At 27.9% G+C, this 21,990-nt stretch overlaps 1 protein-coding gene across 2 annotated transcripts in view; it reads right to left on the bottom strand.

Moving 5' to 3' along the window:
• Nucleotides 1–21,119, bottom strand: part of LOC132950583 (uncharacterized) — a 124,995-nt gene extending 103,876 nt beyond the window's left edge. Inside the window, exon 1 of one of the 2 annotated variants that reach the window (XM_061022098.1) lies at nucleotides 20,769–21,119. The gene's annotated coding sequence lies outside the window, so the exon portion shown is untranslated. The remainder of the gene's footprint in view (nucleotides 1–20,768) is intronic. The other variant, XM_061022097.1, reaches the window with a different exon arrangement.
• Nucleotides 21,120–21,990: the final 871 nt, after the last annotated feature.

The following is a 21,990-nucleotide window of genomic DNA, read 5'->3' on the forward strand; positions in this document are numbered from 1 at the left end:
TTTCTGGATTAAATATAGTTATTTGATTGATGAAGTGTGCAGTTGAAATTATAATATTGAAATTCAATCATATTGTGCAATGGAAACAATATTTTTAATAACAAAACAAATTAAATAAGTTAGTATAAATTGATTATATTAAATTATGAAATTAAGATTAAATTACCTAATCTACAAAAAGTCCGGTTTTCCGAAAATACAGAAGTACCCAATGAACCAATGAAATATACTTATAATATCACACGCCTTATATTATTATACCAAGCCACCTAGGCAATATTGATATTAAGTAATTCGACATGCATTGATGTAAATTCCTCAATTGTTGAATCATTGGCTACCATATCTAAATTTTTTCTATACCTCATATTCTATAGACATTTGTTTGAACTAACTAAAATAAATTTTTTATTTAAACACTTGGTGGCCATTGGATGACATAATCAAATATAATTTTTTTTACGTTTTTATATACAAACAAGAAAACATTTTATTTTGCACTGATGATGAATTTTATAATGGTATAAATCGATTGGTGATGGTAATTTAGTATTACAATTTTATCGAATTTATTGTAGCATAAAAACAGTTTTTAAATTATTTTATATTTTTATAAATTCATTATTATTATATGGGAAGTTTTTTTTATATTTTTACATGGATAATGTAGGTTAGCCATATTTTTTCTATTACTTCTTTACAATAAATTAAATACGTTTCAACTTAATAAGCAACCTGATTTTATAATATATTACTTTCTAGAATTCAAATTAAATTTATTCATATTAGAACTTTTATGTAGAAGGAAAATCAAAGAGAATTTTAAAGTAACTTGTGAAAACTTAAATGCTAAGATTTAAAAATAAAAAAAAATATTTCACTGCTTATATTATTTTTATTTATTATTATCAACCAAGTGTTTCATGAAGTATCTACATTTTTATTCTATAGTTTGAGAGAAACAGATTTAAATTTCCTGTTTCAAACTACGTTAACTTTTCTCATTTAGACAACAAGACAATTTTAGAAACCCCTAAGTATTGTAAATAGTTTAATAATATCATTAAAAGAGTTAGATGACGGAAATATAATTTCTAGAAGAATACAATTTTAAAATAGACACTAGTATCCTATAAATAATATTCTTGTATACGATCTTAGTATAGTAATATAAATATTAAATTAATTAAATTCAGACATTTTTAGAATTTATTTTGGGGAATAGGAACTTACCTACCAATTTAAAGTATACTTTTATTTAATAAAAATACGTAAAACAAAGTTTAGTTTTAAGATATAATCGAAAAAATTGAAATGTATAGTTTGGCACCTGTAAGTTGTCACCCCCATAATGTTGACACAATTTCTCCTTTCTTATATAATATTATATTAAGATTCTTGATAGCTGGAAAATTAAAATAAAATCGATTTATTCTTTTTATATTTCAAATCAAAAACATTTTAATATGATATCAACTTATCTAGATTTAAGATTGAAGTTGAATAAACACTATAATTTAATAATATTTATAATTCATGAAAAATTCAATCAAAACCCTACAGTTTATATATTATATAAAAAATGTATTTTGGTTTATGTTTTAATTCGAGCATACCTAATCCATATTATTTTTGTAAAGATTTGCGAATATTTTAAATATTTTACGGAAAGACGAGTAAAATGTATTTTTCATGCTATTATAAATATTATTGTCACATTTATGTTTTAGAAAAGCCAGTCAAAAACAATATAATTTTTGTACAAATATTTGTTTATGTTTAAAACATTTTTATACGCCACTGTGCGACCGAATTCCCACCTTTAAATCGTTGGACATGTTCTCAAAAAATTGTCAAAAAGCCACGCAATTAGGAATAGGTATTTTAATTTGAATACATAAATTTCATAAAAACTACAGCTTTGGTGTTTTAAAAAAACATCAGTTGTTTAATGATTTAAATTTTGACTATTTGAAACCGAAAATAATTTACAAAATCTGTAAAACAGTTAAAAATATTTAGCGAAATCCTTGATTGCGAGTTGCAATATTCTACGACAATAATAACAGAAATTATGTAAACTTAAAATTTTTTTTACAGTTTTCTTCCCTAAGATAGATTGTAATTCGTCAAGACAAATACATAATTTTTTGATTTCTTCAATTTGATTGTTATCACTGTATACTTATGGTAGGGCTTATAATTATTTTGATTGTCAAAATGTGCAATGTAATACAAAATAATCTTAAAAAAACTTAACTTTATTGTACCCGACGACTATATTATAGATGTCTTTGAAACCAAGTAATACAAAACTAAACGGTACAAAGACTAACTAGTTAGTTATCATTTATTTTACACTTTACTGGTTCTTTTGTTGAATAATAATGCTAAAAATATTTAAGGTAAATATGTGTGCATACATTCAACATTTAGTACACGCCTCGATGCACAAAATAGCAGACTCTTTTGTTAAAAATCTTGAGAAAATAGTTTACCTATAGAAATGTGTAGTGTTGTAGTAGTTTAAATTTTGAATCGATGTTGAGAAAAATCTTTGAACAGGACACAATTTACTAAGGGTTTTACTAGATTATTTACCTTTAAATATAACCGTTTATTTTGGCATACAGAGTTGTCTTTTATTTTGTTTCTAGCTCCTTTATTTTAAACCAATAATCAGAATTTTCACAAGAATGATACATATTTGAAACACGTCATGGTAGTTTTTATATTATTTTTTTAATGAAATAACAAAAATGAAACTTGTATAAATTGTTTGCATTTTATCGAGGACAAAACATTTGATAGTCGTTCAAAATGTTTCCAAATAGTTTTAAGTGCTCAGTATTATTGTCACTGAAATTATTTTTTACCATCGAGATATATTTTCGTGTATTCTTTGTGTTCTTAACTAATTATTTCAAATTTTTGATTTATAGTTGTCGTATATACTTTGTAATTATAAATATTTTAAAATGGATTTTTATTTTATGTAGTAATAGTTTTTTTTTTTTTTAATCTATGGTTTGATTTTCCATTTTATTTTCCATTAGTTTTATTTTAAAACACCTAACAATAATTTTTTTATACTTTGAAGTACTTTAAACGAAATAGGTATATACCTATAGTATATACCTAACCTATACCTACTCTAAATAATATAATACATTGAATATTGTATTTACGATATTCTTTTTTATTTTACATAATTTAAAATATAATATAATTTTTATCATAAAACTTTATTCATCCAACCAAATTTCAAATCGAATTATAAAGATAAATGCTTTTTTTATATTTGTTTTCAATTTTATTCAATAATTTATGTATTTTTTTAATATATCTACACCTCGTTGTAAACTACAATAATATTATTTTATTTATGCTTATGTGCATTTTGTTATGACCAATTTGAACCACAGGAAAAAGCATAATATTAAAAAGATTATCAATAACCATTTTTGGTTCCCCAGAGACAACCTATAACCAATAAAAAAACGGATTTATATTATTATGTGTTTATGAATTATCCCAAATATTACGTATTTAGTAATTAAGTCGAGTTCGGTAAATTGATTTTTTTTTACATGCTTTAATTTGAAATGTTTCTTAAATTTTAATTGAAATGAGTCGTTTAAACGCTGCTTTTGATACGTTCTACCAAATTCTATTTTATTCTTAAATTGAATTGATAGATTGTATTGTAAAAATAAAATTTAATTATAAAATATTAACAAAAGTCTTCAACACTTTGCAATGTATTATTAACATTGACACAAGAACTGATCACAAAATTCTTTCATAACATGGTATTACATAATATTATACGGCATAATTATATGATGACTTATGATGTGATGATGTCTTATGATAGGTGAGATACCTTGGTATTATATTATACATGATAAATGAAATATGAATATTATATTATAGTCTTGTTGTCATCATTTTACATTTATCCATCATCGTTTCGTATCTGGAGTAAAAATAATATGTATGCCAGACTATAATGTGGTATGGGAATTTCATTCAAAATAAACCACAAATATTCCCGGCCGTAAAAAGTTTAAAAGAAAACAGCCAAACTTTTATTTTCGATTATCTTAACGTGTTTTAAGTCCAAAATAAGTGCTGCGAATAAAAGTCATAATTTAATCGAACTTTTCAATCCAACTCGTACATAAATCCATAACTGGGCATACTATGTAGGCACTACTCATAGGCGATTCAATTTAAAGTTTCAAAGAACAGTGAATTATAAGTTATACATAATATATAAAAAAAGAAAAAAAACCATTGTATTAGAATAAATCCGCAACCTAGATTGGAACCAATTTAACGCTATTTTCATTTTCGAGTTAAAATATTTAGCTTTATTACATTATCGTTTTAAAACCATTCATATAATATTACGCTAATCATAATATGACGTCTTGTGTACACATTCGCGCTGACAGCATTTGATAACGGTAAACAGACTTTATATTGACGTCCTATATTATGTAATAACATAATATTATAAAACACTCGTAAATTATAAATACCTTCTTCAATTAGCGGTAATTGAAAAATAAACAGTATTTTCACCGTAAATATTGGTAATTTAATACCTACCGCAAATAAGTTTACATGAGATCAATGATATATAAATAATTAAAATGCGAAGACGTGAATAGAAAAATAAAATCATACATTTAATTAAAACGAGTTGGAAGAGAAAGAAAAAATGTCAAGTCGATAGAATTGTAAAATATCCCTTACAGTATTCAATAAGGCGATTCGTTTAACACGATCAGTTCATTTTATCAACAATTTTTGAGATTAAAACATATATATATATATATATACATTTTTAAATGTATACAGTTAAAACTTTCTAAGTAGGCACTCGTCGCACACTACATTATCTTTTTTTGCCAAAATTACATTTGAATTTTCAAACTTTATATTCTGATGTTGAATATTTTTATTTTATAAGTTCTCAACGTATAAATATCGAGTAATGAACTAATATAAATTCATACTTATAAGCGCGCCTTACTTCGGGAATGAGTAGAGAAGTGTTACTGTGGGTGTCCTGTAAAACATAAGTGTGCATAACTCGGAAGTCCATTAAATTGTACATAGATAACTCATCAAATACGTACTTGTGTATACGACCTACATTATAGGGAATCTTGATTTTGTTTATAATTATTTTTTTTCTTTTAAAAATCAAAACTGATCAATGTTCATTACTTGGATGTGCTATATTATGCTGACCGTAATAATAAAAACAAGGGTAAAAAATAAATATATTTTCTAAATTACAATAATTCAGTGAGGGAATTAATACGGTGTTTAGTGAATCACTGTATAGGTAAAACAATTACAAGAATTAAGTACTTAGAGCTAGTTGAAATAAACCAATTGAGTGTGATGACCAAAAAGAATACAATTTAATTTAATGATATAATTTTTGTAAAATTTATCAATGTCAGTATAAATAACCTCAAACAATCCCGCCAAAACTCTGTCACTTGAGTTGCAAAGAATAAGTACCAAGGAAGTCATGCGTTTGAAATTCAATTTATTTTAATGTGGTTTTAACGTAAAATAATAGACGTATTATTTCTCTTTTCAGACAAAATTGAAAATCATTCTTTTTTTAAATTAAATTAATCAACTATTAACTCATCAAATATTATAGTTAAGTACCATTTGTTATAAAATTGGTCCATTGAGTTTCTTTCATGTGTGATTAAACATTAATTCAACGTTTATTCAATCAACTAAATCACTCTTTATAAAATTATTTCCAAATTTATTGCTTATTTACATTAGCTATATTAGATTGACAACAAGTACAATAAACCCGATAATAGAGTAACCATGTTGATTTATCTTGATCCATTATGAATTCTAGACATTATTTAGGATACACATTTGTGGATTTCGAAAATTTGGTCAGCATATGAAAAAAAAGGGTGGGCAAGTGGTTGTTGCTCTGCTGTACAGTAAATTAGAAGTGGGTCACGAATAAAATTTAATTGACATACTTTGAAAAAAATCTAAAAAAAATTGGAAACTAAAAATGTCTGTAAACCGCTCAAAACAAGTCAAAAGATTTTGAAAATGTTATTGTGTATATAAAATGCTAATATAAACATTCAGTGAAAATGTCATGTACATTCGGTTATTTGTTTTAGAGTTACACCTAAAACCAAAATAGATTTTTCTTAGAAATTACCATTTTTCCTTAATATTTGATTTGTTTTTCCCTGCGCTTTTGAAAACTATTGAGATTTTTTAATTTTGACCTCCCAAATGCTAGAATCAACTAGACTCAATTTCCCATCGAAAAAGATACTGTTAAAGAAAATCGAAGCAGTGTTACTGCCCTAAGAAGTGATGATAACAACACACACACACACACAAAAAATTATCATTAAAAAATCAATACATTCATCGTTCCTCTCAGAATCTAAAATAACTTTGACTCGAAAGGTCCTGTCAATACGCAAATATAAAAAAACCAGGGAAGTCGTTCTGCTGTATAGTTGTAGCCTGTAGTCGTCGAGTATACTTCGGTGTTGAGTAAGCAAGTGTGATGGATGTGTTAAATTTGAATTCAATAATAAATAATTGCTTACATTTTTTTTAGCGGATATCATCTGCCAGACTTAATTATATTTTATAAGATTAGGTTATTTTAATATATATTGTATATTGATATTAGTAATATTAAGATTGTTTGAACTAATTTTTATCATAAACAAAAACATATTAATCAATTTATAATATAAGACAAAAATTTGTTGTGGTGACTGGACGACTCGGACCCGTAGTTTTTACGATACGGTATCGAATAAAAATATGCGGGAGTATAGTAAAAAACAAAATTTTCACTAATATTTAAAATAAAAAAACCGGTCAAGTGCGAGTCGACTCGCACACGAAGGGTTCCGTACCATCATCTATAAACATGTTGGTAACACTGCTTATATTATATATTCTAGGGTTTTTAGTATTTGTTGTTAAGGCGGCAACAGAAATACATAATCTGTGAAAATTTCGACTTTTTAACTTTCATGGTTCATGAGATACAGCCTGGTGACATATGGACGGACAGCGGAGCCTTAGTAATAGGGTACCGTAGTTTACCATACGGAACCCTAAAAAACCAACAACGTATGGTCTTACACAAAAACGACGGTGAGGGGAGGCGTAAGAGAAATATTTCACCTGCTCGACTACAACTGGATCGGAGTGGAACTGTATCGAAAGCAACCGGCCAAACTGGACGTCTCATTAGACACGTGATGTATACTTAATATAGGTTCATATATAGGTACTTATTTTTACAGTCTTATCTTATTCTTTTTTCCAACGTTGTGGACGTAATATTATAAGTTATAGATACGTATATTGTGATTATTGATTAACATAGTACATTGATTTATAAAATACTGCAGTAACAGGTGGTCGTAGTCAAATTATTAAAGCAATATTATGACAGTGATAGTTTAGTAGTTAATTATTATACGTATACAAATTGTAATAAAATAATAATAATACATTAAGAGTGTTACAATTATGTACCTAAATTATGACGTACACTCAGAGCCGTCAGAGGTACGTAATACGTATTACGTATAATTAAATAACAAGATCGTCCGGTCGACCACGTTTTAAGCGGCGTTGAAGTGGTGTTATTAGCACCGCGTTCGTCGAATTAATGTAGTTTGAATGAAGTTTATTAAGTAATTAGTTGTTGTATGGAAATACATGGGGCTAGAGTCTTCGTACAATGACGGATTTCTTTGATACGGAAGTCTATGTTTAAGTCATAGTTTCTCACGAGTACAAATGTCATAGAGCATAATATTTCGGTATTATTCTGAATGTTTTATTTTGAAAAGTTTGAATTTTGTTGGCTCAAGCGACGCCGCGCATTTAAAATACGTTTGCGCTTATGTGAGTCATGGTGGGCGCGTAGGATTTGTTTATAATAATATAATATATTTTACTATACCAGGTAAAAACTGTTTTTGTGTACATGTCGTTCGGAAGTCCAAATAGTCGTATACTGCAGTGGTAGTTATGACTTACTATTCGAATCTCAACAAGACGTCTAGACACGCCGAGACCTGTGTGGGCGTGACTACAATACTAGAAAAGTGGAGTAACACGTACGTGGTCTGGAAAAAATATCAATCAAAGCGTGGACCTGGCGTGGTATTTCATAACGGCTTCAGAACGATTCGATTTTCATTGGTTTCTTTAGTGATGGATTGCGTAAGGTGATTTTGGATTTGTATCCTACTCGCTTTAATAGTGAGGTGGTTTTCACAAAAATACGAAGCGCGTGATATGTCCATCTGCAGATCGTTGTGCCAGAAGGTGTATCGATGATGAGCGATGAACCCATGGATTACTTACCTGAGTTAGGTCAACAACCCAGAACCAGGTACACTGCATAACTGTGTCCCAATAATAAGTAGCGGACCCTTTAATGTTTATGGGGCTTATTTCACGTGTATTTTATCTCTTACGTTGACCCATCTCACATGTAAACAAACGTTTTAAAAAAACTTAATTCATTGAAATTCACTGTCCGTTCTTACTTAATTTTACTTTAATTAAAATCGACACGCGCACACGATAGAATTATATGACATATTTTAATTGTACAAAACGTGCTTGTATGATATTCAAAATTTGACAATTAAACGACAGTGCTATATTCTATTTATATTTAATTTAATTTACCGTAAACCTCGTTATTAATACTATAATATCTAGAGTCGTCGTGGCGTATATATATTACTCGTATTATGTGGTAAACGAATACAATTAATATTATTGACACGATGTTGTCTTCTCGTCTCGCAACAATAGGTTCCAATGTAACATTATAACTATAGTTGTAAATAAAAAGTTATTTTCATTTTTAACTTCATAAAATAAATAAAAAATTCTTTTGAGAGACCGTATTTAATTCACTCTGAACAAAATCCGCAATGACATATAATATACAATGCATTTTAAAATCTGTGAATATACTATAATGGGTTTTCACTCCCGTGAATTTCGTCCAATATACATTAGGAGTTTGAGCTTAAAAGTTTATAAGCCTTTCTGTTCGTTTTAGGGGGCGCCTAAAAACTTTGATTTGAAACTTGGAGATCTTAAATCTACACTAAACTTACAATAGTTGTGAATATATTATTTTGACGTTCGACTATTTTTATCAGCTGTCTGTTTTACTAGACCATTATTAATGTTTACATAAATTATTATTCCAGTGCAATAGTTAAAAATCCATATACACAAAAACATTGATATATACAATCGTATGACACATGCCTATTAAATGTGTGTCACAAAGTTCTAAGTTCACTGTAAAATAATAATCGTGTAATTTTCTCAGAGTCTAAAATAATAATTTAATAATACTTATGCGTCTCGAGTTATAATTAAAAAAAAAAAGTTAAACTTAAAATATAAGTACCAATACGTACCTAGATACTTTTAATTAAAATTATTTTGTAATTTATTTAAATCTGATACAACGTAACAAGATTTTCTAAGATAAATATTGAAATGATTTCATCGATTTTACTAGAAATAACAAAACCGTATACATATCATTCTATGGTTTAATTTATATAAAAAAATATTATGTTTTCATACATTTTTGTTTTGTTCAATCAAGACTTTTAAAATATAGTAGTAAATATACGATAAAGTCGACGTTAGCGAAACGTTAATTTAACTGAAAATAGTAATCCGTTGTGTGTTTACATACATATTTTGTTAACCAATACAATAATTTATTTTTTGATTCAATATTCTCATCATAATATATTATATTATTTAATTTGCAAACGCAATTGCAGTTTCAATCGCAGTCTACATAATATTTCCTCTTAAGATATGAATTAATTATTATTGCCTTGTGCACAGCATATAACACTGAAATTTTCATTAATTATAAAACGTGTAAAATATCGACCGCGCTTAATATATTATTCTACGACAACGACGGTTTTTATTCTCTCTTCGAGTGTGGTTGTAATAAAGTTATATTTGAGTTCCAAAACTTTTAATTCTTGTAAATGACATTGCTTCCGGGCTTGAGACAGATATGTGAGAGGCCGTCACGGTGACTATACATTTTGCGCTGCCAACGTATTCTGTTGCTAAGTGTCTATGTTAGTATCATTTCCAACTGTCTACGAACAGCTGATTTCACAAAACTTGTGAACACTTTATTCCATTACACCTCAAGATAATTAAACTAAATCTGAATTGTAAAATCGAAATGTAGAACCTAACAATGTAGAAATATATGTTCCAAACGAAACGTATGTATTTGGATTTAAAAAATAATTCCAATATCATATATTTTGTTTAACATTGTTTTTGATTTCTAGTATGATGTATCAAAATAGTAAATAAAAACCAAATGTATAAGCCGTTGTTTTTATATTTTAATTATATAGGTAAGTACATTTATTAATTAATACATTGTTGTGTACCATATTGGTTAGGTTATTATTAAGGCTTGGAAGTTGATGACCTTAAAACAAAATATGCAAATATAAAAATATTAAAATGTAAAAAAAATACACTAAAAAAAATTTATGAGCCATACAATTATCAAGCAAAATAATATTATGTTTTATAATTAATATTTTATAAATCAAATATTTACATTAAATAATAAAATATGACAACAATAAAAGTTTATAATTCTTTTATTTTTTAAGGAAATCGTATTAATATTTATTTGCTATAGCGTTTTAAAAACACAGATATTTTATCAACTAAATAGTTGTAAAATGTAATAAACATTTTCTACATTTATTGTTTTGATTCTAAAATGTTGAAGAGTGGTAGAGTGGTAGAGTGCAAAATAAAAATTTGTAATTTCGATTTTTACGTTATAGTAACACATGTTTAGATGGAAAAGCATCGTTAGACAATGATCATTGATTTGGTATTATTATTTTAATTCTATTTGCTTCGTATAATTGAATGAAATATATTTTTACCATTTCATATATTATAATATTTATATATATATATATATATATATATATTATTAGTACATAAAAGTACATCGTGACCAGATTGTTAAGACCACGTGACCCAAAATCGGGTTATATTCAACCGGTCTAAAACGTACAAAAAAAATAATAATAATAATGAAAAAGTCTTCACTTTTCATGGCTTGGATATTTATTTGGTAATCATTTTTTTTACAAACTAACTTGTCTTATAATTATAGAACTATTTCAGTATTGAGCGAGTGCCCTAGGGAAGGTATAATGCACATTCATTTTACGTAATTGTATATTCCATATCGGGTAAGCGTGCATTATGTTTGATATAGTTCAAATTTCCCGACGTGTTTGGTGTGTTTCACATTGTAAGGTTGGTCATATTTAATTACTGTTATAGTAACACATTACCTACATGCTATATTACTATATTTCCCTTGTGAAATACCTTTATAATTGCAGATGGATATAGTAATAACATGCTTCCAGGGGGGAAATGATCTTTTTATTTACTCCCTTTAGACTCGAATAACAACTTTTGCTGAATATTAAAAAGGGTTTTTTTTTGGAAAAACGAACTGAACTAAAAACTGTTTTCCAGATTTTTCGAAATTAATTTTCCGTCTCAATAATATACCTAGTACTACCAACTGAACATTGCCCATTGCCTGTTTTCGACATTTAATCATGTTATGTATTTTTTTTTTTAATAATGTCATGTGCTTTGCTGATTTATTACATTGAATGCAGCGAAAGCCTTTTAACTATGTTTACTGGAAATAATACTACATTCCATTAATATGAAGTACTCGAGTTCAGAAATCATTTGAGGTTTAAAATTCCACTTTCGTTCATAAAAATAAAAATAAGTTTTAAATTCAAATAAAATAGAGACAGTGTATATAATACATTAACATCATAAAATGTACAATTTTTATGTTTAATCTACATTTAAATTTGAGATTTATATTCGTGAGAATTTAAAAAGTTAGTTTCTATAATAATATAGAGCAGTTAATAATTATGTGGGTAACTAAGTTTAATTAGTTATGTTATTTTTTCAAAATTATTTATGGTGATTTGTAATTTGTTTTTCAAATAATTAAAAGTAATAATGACATTCAGTGTTATAAAATTTAAATTCATCAAGTACCTACCTAAGTATTTCCATTTTAAATTGGAATTTTAACGAATATGATTTAATATTATATTGTTGACGATTCACAAAATTAGTACCAACACTAATGAAACACTCATACACTATAATAACTAGTTTTTGTTCATGAATACATATTAAGGTCTTAAAAGTACATTTTAAATAATGATACACAAGAGGCATGCCTACATAATTATTATCAAATACTTTTGATGAGAAGTTAAAGAAAAATGTTAGCTACTTACGCGTCTAACCTTTAAAATGTACTTCTGTGTGATACGAAAATCTTATATTATATTCACGTATAACTATAGTGTACGAGTCTTGTATTATTATATTTGTTACTCATATTTTAGAGAATCGTCGCAAATATAATTAAAAATAATTTATACAGGTAGCTACAATAATTATTATTCGCATGTTAGCTACATAATATATTATGTTTAAGTACTGAATATAGTTATGGCGAAGTGCGTTGGCCTGTCATGTATGTACAAATTCAATACGATATGTTAATGTTAATATGAAATAAGTTGTTCCATATTCACAAGAGAATTAATGTTGTTAACAAAATAATATAATAAGTTCTACGAAAAAAAAAGTGATTCCATGAATATAGTATAAAACAATGCAGTACCTGGTGGATTGCTTTGAGTGAGGTTGCAATCCCCTATTTTAAAAAAGTAATAAATCATGAATCCTTTGGCTGTTGTATCAAAAATTGTATCAGTTATCCCATTTTCAGCAAACTTACTAATGAGATTTTAATTATTATTGTTATTATTATTATTATCATTATTTTTTTATTTTTATTTTAATATTCCAGAGAGGATATATTTGATTTTCCGACGATTTTATTCATTTTTTATTAGTCATTTCTCAATATTATAATATTATATTTTTCGAATATATTATCTACACCGTAACTCGATTATATTAACGATATGACACTCAGTTATATTCAAATAAACGTGATACCCATTAATTAGTTGACAGTATTATTCCAAAAAAAATTTTTTTCATGTCCATACAACATTTCTTTTTGTAAAAAGGAATTATTTGATGAATTTATTATACAATATATCCATGAAACATTTAAAAAAAAATCACTGCATATAATTGGGCATGGTGATAATATTATAATAAGTTTGGTGTAATTATTATATTGATGATAATATTTGAACGCATATCCGATTAAAATTATACATAATAAAAATGATTTAGAATTAATAATTCTTACGTCTATCAAGTGTTATATTATTATTTATTATCCTTTTTATTCAATAACTATTCTATAGCGTAATATAACTCATGATTATTTATGCTTTTGGAATAATATAGTTTTTCACATAAACTTGAAGTAAAATATTGTAATAGCTGTTTCAAAAAATATAAATATTTTATAATGTTGTTCAATTTCAGGATATAAGCTGAGAAACAGTAGGTACCTCACATTACGACCTAAAACAAGAAATATCATGGTATACGATTTGTATTTAATTTTAAAATAATAAAAACCAGAGAAACCTAAATCCAAATATAATATTAAATACTAAATAAAATAAAAATAAACGTTTATATGATAAAACTATGAGCTACGATTTTTTTTTTTAGAATTGAATAATATTAATATATTAAACAGTGTTAAAGGTATAATACCGGTTATAGGAATAATATTGATAAACGCTGCCTAGATCAGACTAAACTAAAATCATTAAATTTATTAATTAATTTGTATTCAATTCAACGTGTAATACTGATGTTTACAACATTATAAGTATTATTATCATTATAATATCGAACATCCTGGTAGGTAAACTCGTATAAAGTTGTTATACACGTGCATGGTGCTTAATTGCCTAACTATGACGCCGTGTGATCAATATTTCACAACTACAAATTACTTTAAAATTACACTGTATAATATTTTGTTTGTGCTATATAATATTATGCTAATCTATGGACATTTATATTACAATAATTTTTGTATATTACGCATGATGCAACAGACATTGAAATAAATAAAAAATTGTAATTTAATCAGATCAAATTGTTTGAACGTTTAAATATAAATGTTCGATTATAACTTATCGAGTAAAAACGCGTTGAAATACTATTAGAAGTGAATACCGCAAACAATGATACAAATAGTATTACAATTAATAGGTTTGCAAGTACTATATTATAATATACGTGGATTGTACGTCCGTATCAGTCTTGTAAAGTACTTGAGTAAAGGTATTCAAATGTTTTGTAAGTACTAAAATACGAATTTTAAATACTTTTGAAAAAGTACTCGGATTCAGTATTTTAAATGCTTAGTATCTGTTATTAAAATCAAGTTCTAATTTTAAAATAATATTATTGTTTTTGCTCGATATATTTTCAATTTTAATTTTAACCACGTAAAATAAAAAATAAAAATAAATTGATGATTGATAATGATATATTCATCTTTGACTTGAAATTATACTTAGCTGAAAATTCAAAACTTCGACAAAGAAATCAGACGAGTATTTTATAGTTACACATATATGATACAGTGAAAAATGCTGTATAAAATTTACGTAAAACACGAAAATAGGTTCGGTTGATTCTGGGGCAAACAAAAAACAATATTTATAAACAATTTAAAAGTATTTGATGGTATCTATAAATGGTTTTTTACTAAGTATTCTGCAAATCGTATCTTAAATACTTTTCAAAATAAGTATCTTTATCTGAATACTTTTAAAAAGTATCTTTTACAAGACTGGTACGTATGTATGCTGTATGGTAGGCTCATAATACCTATGCATACGTTTTATAAACCATTTTAAAATTTTAATCATCAAATAAAATATATGACTATTATTTTTCTATTGTTGTATATTGTATTATTTACGAAAAATAGATTTTTAAACATCACAAATAATTTGTAATTCAATCGTATCAAATTGGTTGAACATTCAAACAGACATTCGCAAATATTTTGTATCGAAAAAATACGTAAAGACATAAACTATATTGCTGACCAATGTACAGTGGACGAGTTGAAGTACTATTAGAAGTGAATATCACATGCAATGTTACACATACTATTTTAATAAATAGATTTGTTGTGGTACATAATTATGTTTGTATCTTATAAATCATCATTTTGAAAATTTTAATCGTCAAATAAATATGAGTATTATTTTTCCATTGTTGTATAATATTGTATTATTAACGAAAAATAAACTTAAAACAACAGTAATAATGTCCTTTTGTGTTTAACCGTGTAGCGAAAACGGATACTCATAATTATTGATTTAATTATATGTATCTATAACATTATTATTAATAAACAGTTTATTATTGATAAACATCGCTTTTATAACACGACTTGTTTTATTTGTGTCAAATGTTGGAAACCGTTATATAACGGTCAAGTCATGTAGAGGCGCCAATGTGGTTTAGTATTGTATTGTTGAAGAAAAAGTACATTTTTTTGGTAGGTACTATTCTGTTAAGTTGGATAAGTTTGATTACCGGAGAAAAAATTGAAAAGTTGTCTTGTACTAAAAAATTACAGTTGTTTTAAAACTAGAATATAAGTTTACGACTAATATTTTGTTAAAGTGTATTAAACTTGTTTCCTTTACTGTTAAGAATTATTAGTTTACACGAATATCATAGATTATATACCATAGTACCTATTGTTTATACAATCAAATAACTTTTTAGAAATTGAAATTTTTTTATACTTAATGGTTTTATTCTAACAAACAATGTTAATTAAAATAATATAATGGTTAATAAGTAAATGAATATTGCTTTACCTCTCGAAAAACTAAAAAATAAATGAATACAAGTGTGTGCACTGTGAATACATATATAAATATGTCGTCGTCATTAAAAATAATAGCCATTTGCCTATATGTTGAGGGTAATCATTTATTATTTGTATAATATTAAACACTACACAAATTGTATAAATATAATTTTATTGATTCGATAAAATGTAAATAAATACATTTCGAGTTTTATACTTGATGGTTTAATACTTTAAACCCGATCAACAAGTAATCACGGTTTATCATGCAAAAAAAAAATTTTTAAACTCACAACAAGCTTTAAAATAATTTAAATTTGAGTTATACAGATTTGTATGTATACATTTAACTTAAATAATTTATGCCAAATCGGTTAGTAATACTCATAAGTAATGCTTCGGGAATATACTAATTTATTTTAGGACATGACTGAATTGAAGATTAAAGTTAATAAAAATGTAGCTGCAATTCGAAAATAAAATAAAAGTGAATCAGTGGAGATTTATGTGATTTAGACGTCTTGAAAAGGGAGAAAAATGATAGGTAATACAATGAGCACTTGGATCCGACGTGTCAAAAGCCAAAATAGTGGTGGTTCAAAATAAATTTATAAAGAAATTGTGGACGTGTGAAGCGAGAATGGAAAAGAGAGTGGAAAACGAATATAAAAGTGGTAAAAGTCCGAGTAACTGAATATTGTAATAGATACGAAAGAAGAAGATGAAAACAAGCGTATTAATATAGTTGAATAATTTAATTTGATCAGTGAAAAATATATTATTATATATATATATATATATATATATATATATATATTATGTATATACGTATTGAATACATGTTATAAAGCGAAAGTGGCTCCTGAGGAAATTTTAGCGAAGAAATCTCGATACCAATAACACGGTACGTATTAAGTCGATATCGAACATTCTCGAAGTTCTGAAACATTCTGGGATCATCAATGCATTATTATACGTGTGTATAGATATAATATGGATTCATGAAAAACTCTGTGCACGAGTTTCAGATGAATTTAATTTTGTTGTTCGTCTACAAAGGTTCGTTGCCAACATAATGTTTATTTAATAATAACGAATAATAATGTAGTGCAATTATTATTATTATTATTATTATCATTATTACAGAATCAACAATGTTTTAGAGATATTTAATTTTAGACATAAAAATAATAACTGTTATTAATTTATCAGATACAATTTAATATATTATGATATCAGCTATATATACGCCAATACTGGCAAATTTTCGTCTGATAAAGAAAAGCTAGTTTATGAAAAAAAGCTCTTCACTCTTTCGGCGTCATTATGTTACTCGGTAAATGATTAGTTGAATAATGTATAATTCGTATTTTTCTGATTACTTAAAAGTATAATATAATGTAACCGTGCGTGGTTAAGAATTTTATATTCGAAAATACCTTGCAAAGTTGTTTACTAATTAGATACGGTTATTGATGAAAATGGAAACTATAGTTTTCAATAAAAATGTTATGTCCCAAGTTTATATGTTTTATTATTATAAGTCATAATTATTATATTATTAATATTTCATATAATATACATTGGTACAATATATATTATCGAACATTTTTTTTAAATTCAAAGTAAAGTTAGGTACCACATTTAAATGGATTTATTGACCAAATGAGTAGAATGACTGACAAATTTATGTTATTATTATTGGCGTGGAGTAATTAATTATAACGCTTAATAAATATAATACATGCATTAAAATACGTTTTTTTTTTAAATTGTTAGTAAATTAATATGTAGGTAAAAAATAGGGAAGCGTGCAATATCAACTGTATTGGTTTATAACACAATTGTGCCAGTGAGCAAATTTTGATATTTTATGTATTATACCTGTATAATGTTACATGATAGTAAAATATAAATCAAAAAGTTCGAGCTTCAATTTTTCTATTATTATTTACATAAAAAACGTATGTGTATAGTTTAATATTTATATTTTACAAAACAACAAAACAATGTTTTTTCTAACGGTTTGTGATGATAAAACGTATTGTAAAAAATTATGACGGAGACACGAAAACAATAATATTTTATAATAAAACAATAATAACACAATTTTTTTATTGCGTCTTTTGAAATTCGTTAAGTACAATATTCCACGTTTGTGCAGACACTGTCATTTGGTTCTTATAATATACTGTTCGTAAACAATTTTTCGTAAAAACGTTTTCAGAAAAATATTGTTCTGCTGTGCGTAAAAAATGACCAATTTGCGAAAAATATAATACTATACTATTCAGTTATATTATGTTATATTATCTCACTTTCACTAGGTTCATTATTTCGACGAACAAAAATCGATGGTTGGACAAAATCGCGTGTAGCAAAAACAGACGATGAGTCTCATTGTTCGCGGGCAAAAGAAAATACAACAGGAAGGAAATTACTCGGTAATAGACGTGCGGGAGCAATTATTATCACTCGACTCGGACAGTTTCGATTCGTCCGAAGAGAATAGCTAGTAGTGATCCGCTGTGTTCGGCAAAAACTAAACGCAATTATGGCCGAGACGAAACAATAAGGTCTGCGGGTTTTCGGGATGTGTTATTGGAGAAGATTCGGCAGTTCTAGAATAACGATGTTTCGCGTTGCCCCAGCAGTATTATGTACCGACTCATTGTCGGACCATTCGATCCGTGTGTGGACTTGTGTGTGTGTGTGGGTACTATGCCTACAACCCGCGAGAACAATAATGAACGTTAAACAGAATAATATATTATTATTGTAATAGAATTGAAAAGTTTATTGTAAAAATTGATTATTTTTTAAATATAAATAGCAGTGATCGCGATAAGTGATAATATTATGGTCGATGAAACAATAAGGTCTGCGGGTTTTCGGGATGTGTTATTGGAGAAGATTCGGCAGTTCTAGAATAACGATGTTTCGCGTTGCCCCAGTAGTGATATGTACCGACTCATTGTCGGACCATTCGATCCGTGTGTGGACTTGTGTGTGTGTGTGTGGGTACTATGCCTACAACCCGCGAGAACAATAATGAACGTTAAACAGAATAATATATTATTATTGTAATAGAGTTGAAAAGTTTATTGTAAATTGATTATTTTTTAAACATAAATAACAGCGATCGCGATAAGTCTCATTATTGGACCATTCGATTCGTGCGGACTTCCGGGTTCTATATGCCTACCGTAACTCTCGATAACAGTATAGTATCGCGAACGTTAAACGGAATAATATATTATTATTATAATGGGCACTATAACTACTACTGCTTATGTGTGTGGTAATCAATCCGTGAACATTTGATTGTTGTTCTCTGAGGTGGACTCAAAGCAACGTTATAATGGAATTCATGTGCGGAGAATATCATTATCAAACACGACAATGTCATGGTATATGGCATATGCACGATGAAATCAGGAAATGTTACTACGTCATCAGATCGAACAGACATGACAATAATATTATTAAGTATTTTTTTATTTTATTCATTGTTATTTTATCGAAAATTTCAACAGTTTATTGTAAACTGATTATTTTTAATAATATTATATAAACACATAACAATAATATTAAAAAAATAAATCATAAATCAGTAATCACTAGATAAAGGTGTTGCTTTAGTGTATACCTAGGTATTTAAATTATTTATGAATACAGTTTTATTTAGAACAAACAATATTATCTCTGAAAAGCATTAAAATGTAAAAATAAAATGAATTATTAAATTCATTTAAAACGTTGACACTTTTGTATGTATTGTAGGAAATAAAATATTATATATTTTACTTAACCTCTATTATAAAGCATTAGTTAACTCTTAAAATTATAATTTATATTCTATTATATCATAATTATACTAAAATAGTTATTACAATAAGATTTTATACTATGTTTATACAACTACATAGTTTACCATAGTTTTAATTGCCATTTTATTTTATGACAGTTTAATCTTGATTCTAGATTATGGAGCTATATCATTCATCATTGTACAGTGTACACATAAATAATAGATAATTTATTTTAAGAAAACTCTAAATTATGATTTTTTAACGTAATTTATCCAATTTAAATTCTAAACTGGACGAGAGAGCTATTATATGAGTTTATGATTAATAATTTTTCTATTGATGAAATAACTCCTAAAGACGTGTTTTAAAATTTAAATTCCTATGATTTTTTTATTAACAATTGCGTAAAGCTACAGAAGAAAAATAGCAAAAAACAGGACTCAGAATAATATTAATAATATAAAAAAAAAAAAAAAAACAAATTATGCAGGTAGGTAAATTGACAAAAGTGAAATGTTTTCAGATAGTGATTAATGAACATCGAATAAATGTAATTTTCATATTATTATACTATAAAATTATTATGTTTCAAAAGAAAAGTTATCAAAAAAAAACTTTTTTCTATTTTGCTTAAGATCTAAAATACAAATTGTCTTACAATTATATATTCAAATGAACTACCAAAAGAACAAATACAGTGCACAATAAATAACGGACGAATTTCATTCGTAACTGATTCAAATTCTCAAAACTCGACTTCTTAAAAAGTGAAAATTAATATTTTACCGAGAAACCCCGAGTAAGTTGCGCACCGTTGGTCGTCGTTGTTTATAATAGATACAGCGTTGTTCAACGGCCATGAATATAATACGAGGTCCACCGAGCGTTTTATTGCTCTATCCGTTTTTATTTTAATGTAAGTGTTTAATAAAATACAATAATATGATATAATATACCTTTCGACCGGGGCACACAACGACGAATCGCGTCGCTCGTTCGTTTTTCGATTGGATGAAAATCACATGCGATTCGAGTTGTGCTACGTACGATATTATTATTCGTTCGTTGCTGGCTCTGCGATTCGTCTATAATAGTGGACGTAACGACACGTGCATAACGTCAGCCGTGCGTCACGGCCGAAGCTCAAAAAACGAAATATTACAATTATTATTTTAACTCTGTACAGTTAACCCTAACCCGATAAAAATTTCGACGAGCACGTGATGGCGGACCGATCGGCGACGGGCCGCGTGTCGTGGGTTGCGGTGGGTCTAAGTCAAACTGAACGGTTGTTCGGGCGTGTGCGCTTCGACGTGTAGCGAGCGCAAAAACCGACGCGCACTCGCGAACGCGCCAGTGGCAATTCTCGTCGTATATTCGATGTATATATATACATTATACACACTAAACAGCAACTTCGGCCTACGACCGCCTGCTGCAACACACGTAAAAACCTCCTCCCCCGCCCACCACACCACACTCGTCGAACCTAGGTATCTATTTCTATACCGGCGGTGGTGGCGGCGAGGGGTGCGTTGTACTAGGGGCAGGGGCGTGTACGACACACACGCCTTACGACTTTTAAAGGTTATTGCCCCTCGCCCCCACGCCGGTCTCGCGACAAATTAAAACACAACCACTTTCGGACGCCGCGTGATGTATCACCAGTGTCGTCGGCGTCGTCGTCATCACGTCACAAGGCGCCGAGGACTTGGTGAAAAAAGGACCCGTCGAAGCGGGCGGCGGGGGGGCTAACGAAACGACCCCGGACCGTTTGGGTATCGAAACGGGCAAATTAGCCCCGGAGACGGGTGTCTTATACATACGCGAGGCATCCACTCTGCCCTTTTTATGATATTATTGCGCTGTGATCGCCGCCCGCCGACGTACCCGCCAGTCGCGATGACGATGACACACAGCTTGTAGGGCGCTGGAGATGACGGCAGCAGAGGCGGTTTTTTTTCCACGTTGTTTTCACTTAGACGTTTTGGGATTAAAAAAAAAATATATATATATAATATTATGTATAATATAAACCGCGCATCGTCGTTGAATTATAGTCAGAAGGTTCATGATTAAATTTAAACGGCAAAAGTGTCGCCGTCGAACGAAGGGCGATTCTTTTTTTCGGCAATGATAAAATGGAAAAGCCATGGTAAACGAAGCAAACCATTTATA

The sequence above is a fragment of the Metopolophium dirhodum genome, chromosome 8, assembly GCF_019925205.1.
Source record: "Metopolophium dirhodum isolate CAU chromosome 8, ASM1992520v1, whole genome shotgun sequence".
Lineage (NCBI taxonomy): Eukaryota > Metazoa > Arthropoda > Insecta > Hemiptera > Aphididae > Metopolophium > Metopolophium dirhodum.